Genomic DNA, 16,950 nt, shown 5'->3' with positions numbered 1-16,950 from the left:
CTTCAGTAATGAAGATGCAATGTACTTCAAAAAGATCAGTAGGTCTTTATTTAGATTATAATATGGCTAGGTGTATGGGTTGAAGAATAAAAAGATAAAAGAACAAACAAATAAACATGAGCATACTATTAATAACAAAAGCGAATATCTACATGATTACAAGATAGAAATTAAGAGAGATATATATAAATGTAAACTGCATAAATGATATGTACAAATTTTTTTCATTCTTTCCCTCTTTTTTTTTTTTCATTTTTTCAATTCTTTTCTCATATTTTCTATCAATTTTTTTCTTTTCTCTTTATTTTTTTCATTTTTTTTATACATGTATAAATATATATTTCTTTTAAAGATCTCTCAAACTTATTTCTTTACACAAAGGGGTAAAGGTATTAATAATAATTTGATGTCATATTTTTTTTTTCATTCTCCCTTTTCAGTTGATTCAAAAATCTCATGTAAATCCACTCATTTCATTAACAAAATAACTCATGCAAAATGTGTGGTTAATATATTTATTGGGTAGGTGAGTCAATGCTGATTAAAACAAAAAAAATACTATGATTGTAATTGAAACATGAATTATAAAGCTCAACAGGCTAACTAGAGAATAATAATATGTACAAGGGTTAGTGGAAAATAAGTTATTTAGGCTAAAATAAATCAAAGAAATGCCTATATCATGTCTTTTATCAACACATGCAACTTTTTATTTTGCCTCAAAAAATTGAATGATAAGTTTTAGGACTCATGAGACATTAGGAAATATACCTAAGCATAAATAAGCCACTTTAAGCATACACAATCTCGAAATGGTGACCATATGCTTTATACATATTCGAATAACAAATGTAAAAATCAAAACATCTTTACCAATCATGAACACCCCTTGCATCTATTGCTTCTCAAAGACAAAATTAAATTCAATTGCATAAGGTTTATCAATTATTAAACCTTCAAGAGATTATTCAAAAGCATGATTAAAGATATCAAAGGTTGGGCACTAATTCTTAATTGAAAGGAATAAAGTGATTAAAGGTATAATACTTTATTGATCTACTAACACATAAAATAAGATGCTGGACTACCTAAAAAAATAGAAAATAAAAATTAGAGCTTAAGGGTGAAGAAGCAAAAATTAACCTAAAAATCTAAAAATTAGAATCCCTTTACACTTAGGACAAATATTCTCCTCAATGTTTGCAAATAAATAAAATAAAATAAAATAAGTAGCATGCTTATTTGAAAAAAAAAAAAAAAAAAGCAAATTAGTTGTGTTAGGTCTACAACTTATGGATGTTGATACACCAACTTATGAAACAAAGGATTCTAAAATTGTCATTTTTGGTATGGTGAATTCATGACACATTGGAAACTCAAATAAAATGCACCATGAGCAACACATCAATAAGCCCAATAATAAAGCCCCTGTTTTTAAGTTCCAAAGATGTTTACTCCTTTAACATGAATACCTCAAATGTTCAAGACTTCTTTCCTACAAGAAAATAAAAAAAAAAAGGATAATAAAAAATCCAAGTGTAGGAAGAATTTCTTATAATCCAAGTGAAAAAGAGAATAAGGAAAATAAAGAAAAACATTTGAGATGTCTCCTAAAGCGCTAATTTAAAGTCTTTAGCTTGACCCCTTATTTATAAAAATTAAGGTGGGTTATCATATTATCGGTGAGTGACACTGATGTTAACATGTTCACCACTAAGATAAGACTTTAATCTCCCCCTATTTACTTTGAAAAATCTCGACTTGTCACCCTAGACCTTGCCAATGCTAATTCAGAGATGCTTATTATTTTCATAAGCATTTAGTTTAAATTTGTCCAATTCATCCAATTGGAGGAGACGCATCTCATCCTTTATTGTAGCTTTATGTATGATCTATACTTTAAGTGGGTTCTCCGCATATTTCTTGATAGATTCTTCCTTCGTACACTTATCCTTTACATCAACCCTACAACATGAATTCACAACTTTAGGTTGCTTAGACATTTGAAAAACATTAAATTCTACTTTTTTATCACCAATTTTAAAAGTTAGTTTTCCTTTTTTGACATCAATTATAGCACTGGCCATCACTAAGAGTGGCCTTCCTAGAATAAAAGAAACTTTAATATCCTCTTTCATATCTAACACAACAAAATCCACGGGGATGTAAAATTTCCAAACATTTACTTGAACATTCTCTATAATCCCCATAGGATACTTTATGAATTGATTGGCTAATTACAAGGTGATTGCTAGGTTTTAACTCTCCAAGATTAGGTTCCTTACAAATAAACAAAGACATTAGACTTATACTTGCACCAAGATCACATAAAACTTTTTCAAATGATTATTTACCAACAGTGCAGTGAATAGAAAAACTTTCTGGATCTTTAAGCTTAAACGGTAGCTTCTTTTTTAATATAGCACTACATTCCTCTAATAAAGCTATTGTTTCAAATTCTTCCAATTTCCTTCTATTGGAAAGCATATCCTTCAGAAATTTGGCATACGCCAACATTTGAGTAATCGTCTCCATAAAAAAAATATTCAAGTGAATTTGTTTAAATATATCCAAAAACTTTTTCAATTGTTTATCCAACTTTGCCTTTTAAAATCTTTGAGGGAAAGATAAAGACATGGTATAGCTTTTGGATAACATTTGTCTTTTGGGTGAGCAACTGTATCTCAATTTTTCCCAAACAGTCATCTAATTGCTTGTCATTCCTAGACACAATTACATTACAATGTTTCGTTAGATTTCAGGGTTGGCTAAACAACTTTCCCATTTCTCTTGAATTTCATGCACTTACTTGTTAACCCAATTGTATCTCAAGTATCCTATTATAGGTAGCCAACTAATCAACTTTAGTGGTGAGTTGTCAAATGACTTTATCTTGATGCCTTATGTTTTTGAGCTAGGATGAAATTTTCCGTCATCACCTCAAGGTTAGGTTTTGTTTTAGAGGAGGTCAAAGGTGATCTGTAGGTTATAGGTTAAAGTTTTGGGCTAGAATCCTAAAAGTGGTTGTTTAAAGTTGGAATTAAAGCTTAGATTTAGACTGGAAGTGTTTGCTTGGATTGACCATCTGAAATTTGGTTGATTTCTCCAACCTAGGTTATAAGTGCTTGAAAAGGATTATTCTAACCCCTTAGGTTGTAGTTTACATAACTCACTTACTCACTTGATGATTCTTGTGAAAATTGGCCATTCATTTGGCAGTTTATTCTATTGTAGTCTCCTCCACACATATCAAACGTAGGTATAAGTACAACCATCATGCCTAAGCTTTCTAATCTCTTATCCAACATATCCAATTTAGCATTTACCATATAAATTCCATCTGCCTCATGTACTCCTAAAACTCTCATATGATTATTTCTCTCATTAGACCATCAAAAGCTATGAGAAGTCATTTCTTCAATCAATTGCTTGGCTTAATCAATGTCCTTTTCAATAATGAAGCATTAGAAGTTACATCCAGAATATTTCTCAAAGAATCTTGAAGTCTATTATAAAATGTCTATAGAAGCAACTAATTGGGCAACCCATAGTGAGGAAATTATCTCTGCAATTTCTTAAATCTCTCCCATGCTTTATACATTGTCTCATCATCTCTTTGGTGATTAATAACATGTCTTTTTATTCTACTAAATAAGTTAAGAAAACAAGTTGTACATATCTCTTTAGGTCATATTCCGTATAAGAGTATGCATCTAGAGATAGGTATTACAAAAATATAATACAAAAATAAGAGAGGCATTCCTTAAGCAAATGTCACAAAAGACTTAAAATAAAACAAAGTGAACACATAGGCTTTATGAAAAAACTAACAAGAAAAGTGTCATACTAAGGTAAAATCTTATACCTTGACTATAAATCCGCAACTTGGGCTCAACTACATCACAAATGTATGCAACTATCTCTCATTGAGGTATGTGATGATGATGAAACACTCAATCATTCATCTCATACCATAGACAATGTATCATGACAGACATAGGTAACTATGAAAGATGATGTCTTGAGTCTCTCTTGTGTCTGAGGTGCCCAAAACCATTAACCTTAAATCGTAAACCATATACCTTAAACTATAAATTTTTAACCTTAAACTGTTTACTTTAAACCTAATCTAAAAATCATAAACCATAAACCTTAAACTGTAAACCATAAGCCCTAAACTAAAAACACTAAAACCTAAACTATGAACCTTAAACCCTAAACTCTAAATTCTAAACCATAAACCTTAAACCTTAAAAACATAATCCCTAAACTAAAAACCGTAAACCATAAACTCTAAATACTAATAGCACAATCCTAAACCATAAACCGATTAGGAAGTGTATTTTTAGGTTTCAAAAGCTTGAAAATGATATTTAGATAAAAATATTGTTAATGAAGAAATTTATAACAATTGAGAATAATGGTTTGACAATTAGAAAGAAATGATTTAGAAAGCCCTTTGTGGGGTGTATGAGAGATCATTGTAGGGCATATTGCTATAATCATTGAATAAGGGATTTTTCTCACTTTTTGTCACACATACCCAATTTTTCATCAAATTTTCATGGTTATTCCATGGATTTTTATTGCTAAAAATATGGGGAAAGTAATTAAATAATTTATCTTCATCTTTTATTTATTTAGATATTAAAAGTTACTTTTTTTTTGTAATAAAAATAGGGAGGTCATTATTATCAGATTGAAGCTTTTCAATTATAATGTTTTTGTGTGAAATAGGACATTGAATGTAGCTTGTTTGTTAGTTGTGATGTCCCTTGACCCCATGTGGTAAGTCAAGCTTTAAAATGCACGAAGTTATGAAACTTTTCACAACAACCAAAATATCATGTTTTCTTCTTATGGTTAGAAGTAATATACTACAATAAAAATATAATAAATTGGTTAATTCTCAACATGTTTATACAACATCAAACATTACTTCAAAAAATGAAGCAAAATTTTGAACAAAATTTGTTCAAAATTTTGTGGAGTATGTCAATTACCCCTAAAATGTGGTAAATTTTAATTAGCCCTATCATGCAAACCACACACACATTTGTTTGAACCAAACAAGCTTGAAAATTCAATGGAAAGGTAGGTATGTGTGATAGGTGTGCATGCATGTTTTGAAATGTTGAAATTAACTCTAAGGCCAGGCAAGTTCATATATAGGGTAATTTCGTCCAACCTTAGTATGTTGATCATACCTTTGGAACCCATGAAAAGTTGGACATTTATTATATCCCTCTCAAATTAAGGTCATTTACATTAATTACCCAAATTTTTATTAAAACATATATTTATTTAACCTATACGAAATTTATTTGGTTAATACCCTAACTGTAGGGTTTTCAGGGTGTTGATAACCAGCAGTACAGTAGAGTCAAAAATTTTAAAATCAAAGAGTCTTAAAAACCCTAACCAAGATACTCATTTTAGAACATATGGTCATGAATCATGCAAAACACTCATAAGATATTTTAACTTTATACCTGTATTGATGGCTCCTCTAAATCTTCATATGGCTTGATACTAAATGTTATCCAACCTTCAAGAGACAACACCTTGATATCCACATAGAGCATAACACATAAGTGGCAATCTAAAGAGAAGACTATTAGGGCTTCTTATCTGGATTAAGTGTGTTCACAAGAAGAATGAGAGAAAAACAGAAAACTTGCAGCTAAGGTTTATGTTGTGTATGTGTTCTTGTGTTATTTTTATTCTAACGCATGTTTTAAATATGTGCAAGTGTCTCAGTACAACAAGGATTTTATCCAAACTTGACACCCTTAATACACATGCACGACTAACATGTAATCATGCACAATCGACTTGTTTCATGACTTGCTTAGGTAGGGCAAGCATTAAGCCATGCACGAGTGGCACCAAAAGTGTGTCACCCGACATGGTTTTAAGCCTTGCATAGTTGCTCAATATTTTTTATTGATGTGTAATGCTTTATATAATTTTGCATGGTGCCACTCAACATCATGCACACCAAGTTTAACTTGGTCAAAACATGGTGAATCGGGTCCTCTCTTTTCCTAAACACCATGATTGTTATCAAATAATCCCTTTATTTAGGTTTGAATTAACCCCTATATGTGTGTAACCTATAAGCTTTTTATCGAACCAATAGTGTTTAAATTCAAGCTAAATTTAGACATAGACTAAGATTAGCCTCTAGCAAAACATTATGACCACCCATACGGTAGAGTATTAGTGGACATTTCTTAAGCTTTTACAACATCATAATTACATGCAATTCAATTATTTTGTCATCCACTATCTCTCAAGGCCGAGACATAGAAAAGTGTTTATCTCAATAGTTTCTCGATATGAATTGATATACATTAATGACTAATATGGATTAGGCAACAACCTCATCACACTGTGACCTCAGATTTAAGCATTCATGGATGTTATTCAGTATTCTTATATGAGATATATTTTCTTGTGCTTAGGAGTGACGAGTCGATTATCGATCAACCATAGCTTTCAAGTATATCACAATACGGTCAGTTATTATTTTTATAGTTACCTTAATTACGATGACACGTTAGATAGTGTCAAACCATATCAATCCTTACATGAGACGATCTGGCGATCTCAAGTCAAAGAATCATATGCATCTATAGTGTTTAGAAGACATTGGAGTAACCATCCATATAGATATCATTTGGTTGAGTCAGTCTGATGACATGTCTATAATATATACTCATGTGTTACATGAAACTATTTACAACAACTTCGATATATGAGAACTATCGTCACATTTTGATAGGGTCACTCAACACTATGATAATTCTATCATTATTACAAGTGCCCTTGTTCATTGTAATGTTAGGATTATAGACGTTCCTAGAATGCTTACTTAATAAATACATAACGTTCTCATAATCAGTCATCTGATCCCTTTGTTATAGTTCTACCACTTTAACGACATGTTATTTAAACAATCATATAAATAAACAACATATGAATTAAATAACAAGAAATCTTTTATTAAATATTAATATAAAATTACATTCACAAATACCAAATTCGATTGGCTCTAGGGTACCTACCCTAATAATCTCTCACTTGCACTTTAACTACTTAGTTATGTAACTAATGCCAAGCTTGGTTACATGCCTATCAGGCTATTGTTGTGACAAAGGCTTTGTCAGTGAGTCAGCCAAATTGTCATTTGTATCAGTCCTTACTATTTGTGTGTCACTTTGTTGTAAAATATCTTAGATCAGGTGATATGGCAAAGTACTCAAACTTTGTTATGGAATCAACCACTCACTTTACTTGGAGCTTTTCTAGCTAACTATATCACTATTCAAACAAAACACAAAACCTGATTGAGATTTGTAATCATCTCGATTAGTTTGAAAACTTACATCACTACAGTAAGTTGAGATTCCCCTTTATTAATCAAGAATACATTTTTAGTCTTTCTCAGATACTTTATGATGTTTTTTACAACCATCCAGTGTATTTCACCTGGATTAGATTGATATCTACTATTAACGCTCAAGTTGTATGAGACATCAATCCTTGTACATAACATGACATACGTGATTGATCCTATAACTGAAGCATATGAGATCTTATTCATTTTATTTATTTTAGATTGTATATATGGACATATCTCTTTCGAGAGACATACACCATGGGACCTAAGTAGAAATCTTTTCCTAGATTCTTCCATATTGAATCTAGTAAATACCTTATCTATATATGTGTTTTGACTTAAGCCCAACAGTCTGTACTCTCTATCTTATTAAGTTTTAATCTCAAGAATGTAGACTGCTTCTCTTAAGTTTCATGGAGAAACACTTGGATAACTAAACTTTTATCAATTACAAGTTCAGTATGTCATTTCCAATAATCAAGATGTTATTGACATATAACACTAGAAATATAATCATACTCTTACTGACTTTCTTATACATACATGGTTCATTTTCATTTTTTATGAATCCGAACTCATAGACAACTTCATCAAAATGAATATTTTAGCTTCTCAAAGCTTGCTTAAGTCTATAAAAGGACTTTTCCAGCTTGCATACTTTGTTTGCCTATCCAACAAGAACAAAACTATTGGGTTACGCCAGATAGACGTCCTCTACAAGGTTTCCATTCAGGAAAACAATCTTGACATCCATTTGAAAGTTCTCATAGTCATAATATGCAACTATAGCAAACATAATCATAATAGACTTAAATATAACGATTGACAAAAAGGTTTTGTCATAGTCAATGTCATATTTCTAAGTGAAACTTTTGGCAACCAATAATGTTTTATAGGTATGCAAGTTACCTTTTATGTTAGTTTTTCTTTTGAAAATCCATTTGCACCCTAAGGTTTTTACCCCTTCAGGTGCATCTATCAGAGTTCATACTTAGTTTTGATACATTGAGTTTATTTTAGATTTCATGACAACTAAAAATTTATTAGAATTTAGATTTGAAACAGTCTTGTAGTAAGTTTTAGGTTCGTCATTATTGATAACAAATATGTCACTGTGTGAGTCAGGAGAAAACCAAATCTTCCTAGCTCGTGACATACTCGTATGAATCTATATAGCTTTTGTATGTGTTGAGGTTGGTCCACTAGAAATAGAGGACCTTTCTCATCATAATCATCCATCTATGATGACACATCATCTTAGCTAACATCTATGGTATCTTTTGGTATAGAAATTTCATTGAGTTCCGCCCTTCTCCCACTAGTTCTCTTAAGAATAAACTTTTTCTCAATGAACACATCAGTACGAGTAACAAAGATATTTTGCTCATTTGAGTGGTAGAAGCAACATCTTTTAGAGACCTTCAAGTGTCTTACAAAGATACACTTTTAGACTTAGCACTTATTTTGTTCGAAGTAAATTTCTTGACATAAGTTTTACAACCCTAAATCCTCAAGTATTCTAGATTGGGCTTTTGTCCACTCCACAACTTATAAAGTTTTATCTATAGATTTATATATAACATAGTTCAGTGTAAATGTAGCAGTTTATAAAGCATAACCTTAGAAAGACATGGTTAGATTGGTATATCTTATTATGGACTTGACTATTTCCATTAAGGTCTTATTTTTCTATTCAAATACACCATTATATTATGGAGTACCAAGAAGAGTGAGTTGAGATACTACCTTATTTTTCTTTAGGTATTGTTTGAATTTAGCACTTAGGTATTCACCCCCTCGATCATTTGAGAATACTTTAATTTGTTTCCCAAGTTGCTTTTCTACCTTGTTCTTGAATTCTTTGAATCTATAAAAGAATTCAGACTTATATTTCATAAAAAACACAAAGCCAGATCTACTGAAGTCATCAGTAAATGTAAGTAGGTTTCTTCATATCTACTATGCACTATTATGGCCCATGCACATCATTGTGAATGATCTCTAATAATTTTGTCACCCTTTCATTATGCCCAATGAAGGATGTTTTGGCTATCTTGCCCAATAAACACGATATGCATTATCATATGATTGGAAGTCCAATGATTACAAGACTCCTTGTTTAAGAAGTCTTTATATATATTTTAATCTTATATGGCCTAGCTTGTAACGCCACAGATATGTGGTATTCAAATCATTCAATTTCAATCGTTTATTATATTATACATTGAGAATTTCATTATCTAGTTTTAGAATATGTAAACCATTATGCAATTTAGTTGTTCCAAATAGAATATTATTTAGGCTAATGTTATAATATCACTAGTAATAAAAAATGGATATCACTCTTTGTCCAAAACAGATACAAAAACTAAATTTTTAGAAATAGAAAGAACATAATAACAATGTTTTAATTCTAAAACTAGCCCAATGGGCAATATAAGATAATAAACACCTATGTCTAATATAGCAACATGTGTTCCATTTGTAACATGTAGGTGAACCTCTCATTTGGTGAGCAATCTACTTTGCTACAGTTCTTGCATATCAAAACAAATATAAGAACCACATCCTATGTCTACAACCTAGGAAGAACAAAAAAAGTAGTTTATCTCAATGACAAACATATCTGGTAAAGGCTTTAACTGTCTTCTTCTTCTTGTTTTCTATAATGGTTTTGCAATGTCTCCTCCATTGACTTGTCTTACCACGATAGAAACATACAACCTTTCCCTTACCTATACCACCTACAGGTTGAATAATAATATTAGGTTGCTTTTTCATTTTGGGCTTGAGTTTAGCCTTAACCTTGCCTTTGACCTTAGCCTTGACTTTTAATGCTTGGGTTTGAACTACAAGTAGATTAGTCAAAGCTACCTTTCATACTACTTGTTCAATCTATCTGAGCATATACAACAACTCTTCAAGGTTTTTCTCCTTTTCATGCAAGTTAAAATTCATGATAAAATTAGCCTACAATTGAGGGAGAAATTTCAACACGAGATCAATGGTAAACTCTTTGTCTATGCTCACCAACCGTTCAATGTAGCCAATCATCTTGACCATATAAGGGTTAACTTGTTCTCCTTTGGAGAGATTGCAATCAAACATCACACTTGACATCTTATATTATTCAACCTTTGCATGAGTGTCATATAACTCTTAAAGATGTGCAAGTATGAATTGCACAACATTTTCTCATGTTGTTGTTGAAGCTTAGCTAATGTGGAAATCAGCATAAGACATTGAACTTCCATAAAGTCATCAAAATATTTATTAAAAGTATCTTTTTGCTCTTAGGTGGCATCAGGACCAAGCTTAGAGGACAACGATCCCTAATTTGAAGATTTCTATACCAATCAGTAAAGTTACTTCTAGTGAGCTTATTTTTTTTTCGAGAATTGATCGATATGTTAGGTTTAACATGGTGATTATGTGATCTACAATTTATAAATAAAAGAATAAGTTATTTTATTTAATTTATTAATATTCATTTTAATTATGGATTTAATAATTAGAATGCTTATACTATTTTTCTCAATCCAATAACCCTCACTCAAGGTTTTTAGAGCCAGACCGGAGTAAAAATTGTTTTGAATATTGGTTTTGGTCGAACCGGTCAGACCGTTTGGACTGGTTGATTCGATCGAAATTCTAGTTTTATATAATAATTAAAAAATTTATATCTATTTATATGTGTTTTACATACTAAATTTTATATTATGCATACTTTTCACAATTAACCACATATATGTGGTATTGAACATAAAATTACAAATTAACAATAACATATTAACTTGACAAAAACAATTAGTCAATTACAAATTAACAATAACAAATTAACCTATTATTAAACAATAAAAATCATAACATAAATTTACAAACACCAAAACCATAACACAAATTCATAAGCACTAAAATTCAAAATCTGTTAAGGTAAAATCTAAAATATTACATGTTGACCAAGTTTCTTAACTTTGCAGGGCCATCTCCACCGTCCACTTCACAAGCACAGAAACTCACACTTCAATATTTAATTTTAACCTCCAACAAAAATGAATGAAACATTCAAAAGTTGAAAAAAAAAATATTTTAAAAATTCAATATTCATTTGTTTCACTCTTTCACCACTCACCAGTTAACAAAAATTTCTGCTAGTCTTCGCAACTCCACTCTCATTCTCTCTCTGCAATTCTCTCTTCACCTTGAAGAAAAAGAAACAACCAACTCACCATAGCAGGTATGTATTAGTAAATAAAAGCAAAAAAAAAAAAAAAAAAGAAATGAAAACAATCTTCTTCGCTTTTATGTATCAAGCCATGTGAGTTCACTGACACAGTCTCTTCTCCTCCTCCCCCTCCTTTCCATCAATCGTTTTCTCATTTGCCGACACGCCAATTCGACTCAACTCAATGGTGTCATCATCACGAGCTCGTAGCAGTTCATCGTTCTCGTACCGTAAGCCTTCAAGTCCGTACTCCTCCACTTCATCTTCCTCTTCATTCATGAATAACTGTTTCATGCATCGCTCGTGCTCGTCCTCTGCTTCTTCTCACTTCAATTCGGGGAATGGATTGTTTTCCAGTGTATTTATAGTTTTTATATGAAACCTTGAACTGGAAGCCATCTAAACTGATTAGACCGCGGTTCAGATGAGAACCGGCGGTTCGACCACGGTCTAATCTGATTTCAAATCTAAAATGGTTTTGTTTTCTACAGTGTTCATCTACAGTACTGCTTCACGGTCTATCCGGTTCGATCGATCGGTCCGGTCTAGTTTTTCAATCCTTGCCTCACTATTGTACTTAGGAAGTTCCGGTGAACTTCTTAGTAGACCGAAACCCTATCACATTAATTTTCTCCTTCGCTTTTGGTGAACAAGTTTGAATTAATCGAATAGGTAAATTTCAAATTAATCATCAAAAGCCTATGATCTCAAGCTAGGTGTTACCCCAACAAATCATACAAATACAAATGTGACTCTCAATATCAGTAGGGTGGATACTCCATTTCTCATATCGATAAATGCATTCTCATTCATGCCCTTAACATACTTTACCTTCGCTTTGACGAATAAGCAAAGTACATTAGTTAGGTTGGACCTGACATGATTATCATCTAATTTTTCACCTGATAGAAATGTAGCCTTCACTTTGACGAAAAAGATTCCAACAAATAAAGGCTTAATTAGAGTGTCATATTGGAAGACATTAATTAAATCTTAGACTTAATATTTAAATTGTGGGTACTCTCATAAGGTTTTAAGGCATATGTTAAGTGATATTTGCAAAATAAAGCCTATACATATATTCTACAACGTAAAATAAAAATGTGTCAGTACACAACCATAACTAATATCAAACCCCTCGAGCCAAAAAGAGTTTGACTGGTAAATCTAGGTGAATCTTCATCTTTGAATCTTTATGCTTGTCTTTTTGTCTTCAATTTTGAATTATTACATGACTCTATTTCCTAGTTATAGAATTCTAAGGAAGTAAAAACAACCTAATCTAAAAGAAGAAAAGAAATAAAGGCAGAACGCGCAGGCCCAATTTAGAAATTACAACCTAAAAATGAATAGAGAATTAAAAAAACATTCATGAGGTTCTTTCATATACATATCAATTAAAAATTAAATTTTTCATTATTATTATCCCAAGTGTTAAATTCTTTTTTTTTTTTGGTGACCGAGGGAACCCTTCAGCTTGCGCTGCCGGTAAACCCCCGGGGTCGCCGGCCTTGCCCCTATCTCTGACGACTAGGTACGCCTAGGCTTATTAGTGGTAGCATTTTGGGACCTCCTATGACTCGAACCTGGGACACAAGTGTAAGCCCCGCAGCCTTAAACCACTAGGCCACCCATAGGGTTTTGTTAAATTCTTTTGGTCCTTGAAGTTTTACAAAATTAAAATTCAACCCTCAAAGCACAAGAAAATCTCAATTTAGTCCAAATTAAACAAAACATAACTAAATTGGAATTTTCAACTTTGTCGGGTGTGTAAGTGTGTAATTTAACTGTGCATCTGGAATTCAACCAAATTCTAAAATGTAGCATGACAGAAGTCATAGCTTTAGCATGACAGAAGTCATAGCTTGGGCATGACTGGACTGCAACCCAGGTGAAAGGCACTATACACAAGAAGGCATAACTAGACCAAAATTGATCCAATCATGCATCTTGTGCACACATGGCTTAAAGCCATGAAAATGTCATGGTTGGACCAAATTATGGTTTAGTCGTGCTATGTTTTAATGTCATGCACCATGAGACAGTCACAACTAAACCAAATAAATGGTTCAGTTATGCACCATTTATGGTGTAAGGGCTTGTCCACCTGGTACCTCCATGCATGGTTTGGAAGATGTTGTGCATGGATGGTTTTCTAGACCAAATATTTTGGGTTTTCTAGTGATGAACAGTCCAAAAGACTCCCGTTCTTGGCAAGCTAGTCATCGAGGTGAAGGAATGCGACATATAAACTGTACTCACATCGATGGTAACCCTCAAATCATACAGTCAACAGGATTCAAGGTGATTTTGTGCAATAACACAAAACTTACAACTTTTAACCAAAATTCAATATGCAAATTTCAATAAAACTCAAACAAAAATTCAGATACCATCACTCAATAATTTTACATAAATTACGTTGTACATGATACTCAATAAATCATGCAACAACACGATTTGCAAATCATCGTTACCAATTTTAGTCTTGATTAATTTGATTATATGTAGTCAACACATAAAATTAATCAAAACAAATAGTAGGTATATATTATCATGAAAATATGTTAAACGATATCCCTGATACCACTGTAAGGTTTTCAGGGTGCCACTAACCGGCAGCGTAGTAGAATTAAAAATTTTAAAAACAAAGACTTTTAAAAACCCTAACCAGGATATCTGTTTTAGAACATATATTCATGAATCATGCAAAATACTCATAAGATGTTTTAGGTTTATACCTGCATTGGTTTCTCCTCCAAATCTTCACATGACTTGAGACTGAACACTATCCAACCCTTAAGAGGTGGTGCCTTGGTATCCATGCGGAACATGAACACATAAGAAACAATCAAGGGAGAAGGCTACTAAGGCTTCTTATTTGGATTAAGTGTGTTCACGGGAAGAATAAGAGAAAAATAGAAAACTTGTCGCTAAGGTTGTTGTTGTGTATGTGTTCTTGCGTTATTTTAATTCTAATGCATGCTTTAAATATGTGTAGGTGTCCGAATACAGCAAGGATTTCATCCAAACTTGACACCTTTAATACACATGCATGGCTGACATGTAACATGTACAACCAGCGTGTTTTATGACTAAGACATATAAAAATGCTTATCTCAGTAGTTCCTCGATAAGAACTGATAGATATCAATGACTAACATGGATTAGACGATAACCTTATTCTATTGTGGTCATAAATTCAAACAGTTATAAATGTCATTTAGTATTCTCATATGAGATATTTTCTCTTATGTTCAAGAGCGATGAATCTTTTATCAATCAACCATAGCCTCCATGTATTCTCACAACATGATCGATTATTACTTTTATAGTTACCCCAATTTTGACATCATGTTAGATAGTGTCAAACCATACTGATCCTCACATGATATTATCTACTGACCTTAAGTTAAAGGATCATATGCACCCGTAGTATTTAGAAGATTTATTCTATAGACATTAAAGCAACCGTCCATATGAATATCTTCTGATCAGTTCAGTTCGATGAACACATCTATAATGTGCACCTATGTGTTGCACCAAGCTATCTACAATAGCTTTGACACTTGAGAATTGTTGCCATTTTTGATAGGGTTACTCAACATTATGATAATTTTATCATCATTACATATACCCTCATTCATTATAATGTCGAGATTATGGACGTTTCTAAAATGACCATTTAATGTGTACATAGGATTCTTATAATCAGTCATTTGATTCCTTTGTCATAGTTCTACCATTCTAAGGACAGGTTATTCATACAAACATATAAATTAAATAACAATAAATCATTTATTAATTATTAATATAAAATTACATCTACAAATACCAAATTCGATTGGCTCTATGACACTTATCCTAACACTAACAAAATACATTAATTCATATAAGTTAATTTATTCCATCCAAACATTTTTAGAACCTGGAAGTTATTTTTCATTGTATTAATACCCCAACAAATTTGAAAAGTCATTATTAGTCATTTTTTTATTGCATTTCTAAATTGGTTAAATTTATAGTTAAAAAAAAGTCCAATGGCTATTTCCTACTTGAACTTTAGCATAACAATGTTTTTTATCTTTTAAATTTGAAAATTTTATTTTTCTACTTATTAATTAAAATTAAACATTAGTTTTAATTGTTAAGTGACATTTTGTCACTTTTACCATTTATACTAGAAACAATATGATTTACACCCTTAATAATACAAACATATTCCAATTTCAATCTAACAACTTATATATATATATATATATATATATATATATATATATATATATATATATATATATATATATATATATATATATATATATATATATATATATTTATATTTATTTATTTATTTATTTGAAGTAGGAGACACAAGAAAGCTACTGGAATCTATGCATCTGACACCCTATACTCAAGAAAACCACAACAAAGCAGACTCTCAACGACGGCAATATTTGAAGCAGCAGTTAGGGAGACTCCAGACATCATGAATCAGGACAGAAAGATTAGTCAACCTTAAGTTCAACCAAAAGAAACTACGCATAAATTGAGGAAATCTTTCTATGTATGGATTGCCATCTTTCTATTTCATTGATAGCGTTTTGTCGCTTTTTTTGAAAAGGATTTATGAGCCCTTAACTTACTCTTAAATATTTAACATCGAATATCAATAATTCATTCCAATATCTTTATCAATATACTGCTTTTTCTACACATTCATCTCCAACCCATAAAAGAGATTAACTAATAGTTATGACTCATTAAAAAATCGATAATCTACTCATGGGAAAACCTTTTCCTGCATTAGAAACTAATATCTATTTCTATTGATTTTTATTGGAATACTATTTGAATCTATTTATTCAAATTATCTAATTTCGATTATTATTTTAAATCTTTTTTTTTTTTCATTCTTGTTCCATAAGTTTGACCCCTCCCTCTAACTTTTTTGTTTTCTTTGACAAATACAATAGCAACTGTTGGCGTTTTTTTATAGATATCTCTGCGTTTTTGTCTCTCATAAGTCGTTTGATCCTCTCTATAATGACTTCTTTTGGGCAAACGTTTCTTAGCAAAATTCTAATATTTCTCTCATTCCAGATTTCGTAGACCGTGGCACCCAAGCAAAATTTTCCCATAACAAATTTCAAATGGTCACCTTTCCATTCCAAAGCTATTTCTTATTTTTCGGTCGTTGAAAAACACCAAAAAGGAGCCAACAGATAGATTCTAAATTCAAGATGTGAGTTGTGGGTTTAGGGCTTCAATAGTTATTTGAGTGTTGAATCCTACATCAATCATGTCTCAAGCATCCAACTCC

This window comes from Mangifera indica, chromosome 10 (assembly GCF_011075055.1).
Source record: "Mangifera indica cultivar Alphonso chromosome 10, CATAS_Mindica_2.1, whole genome shotgun sequence".
NCBI lineage: Eukaryota > Viridiplantae > Streptophyta > Magnoliopsida > Sapindales > Anacardiaceae > Mangifera > Mangifera indica.
This window is presented reverse-complemented; position numbering follows the sequence as displayed.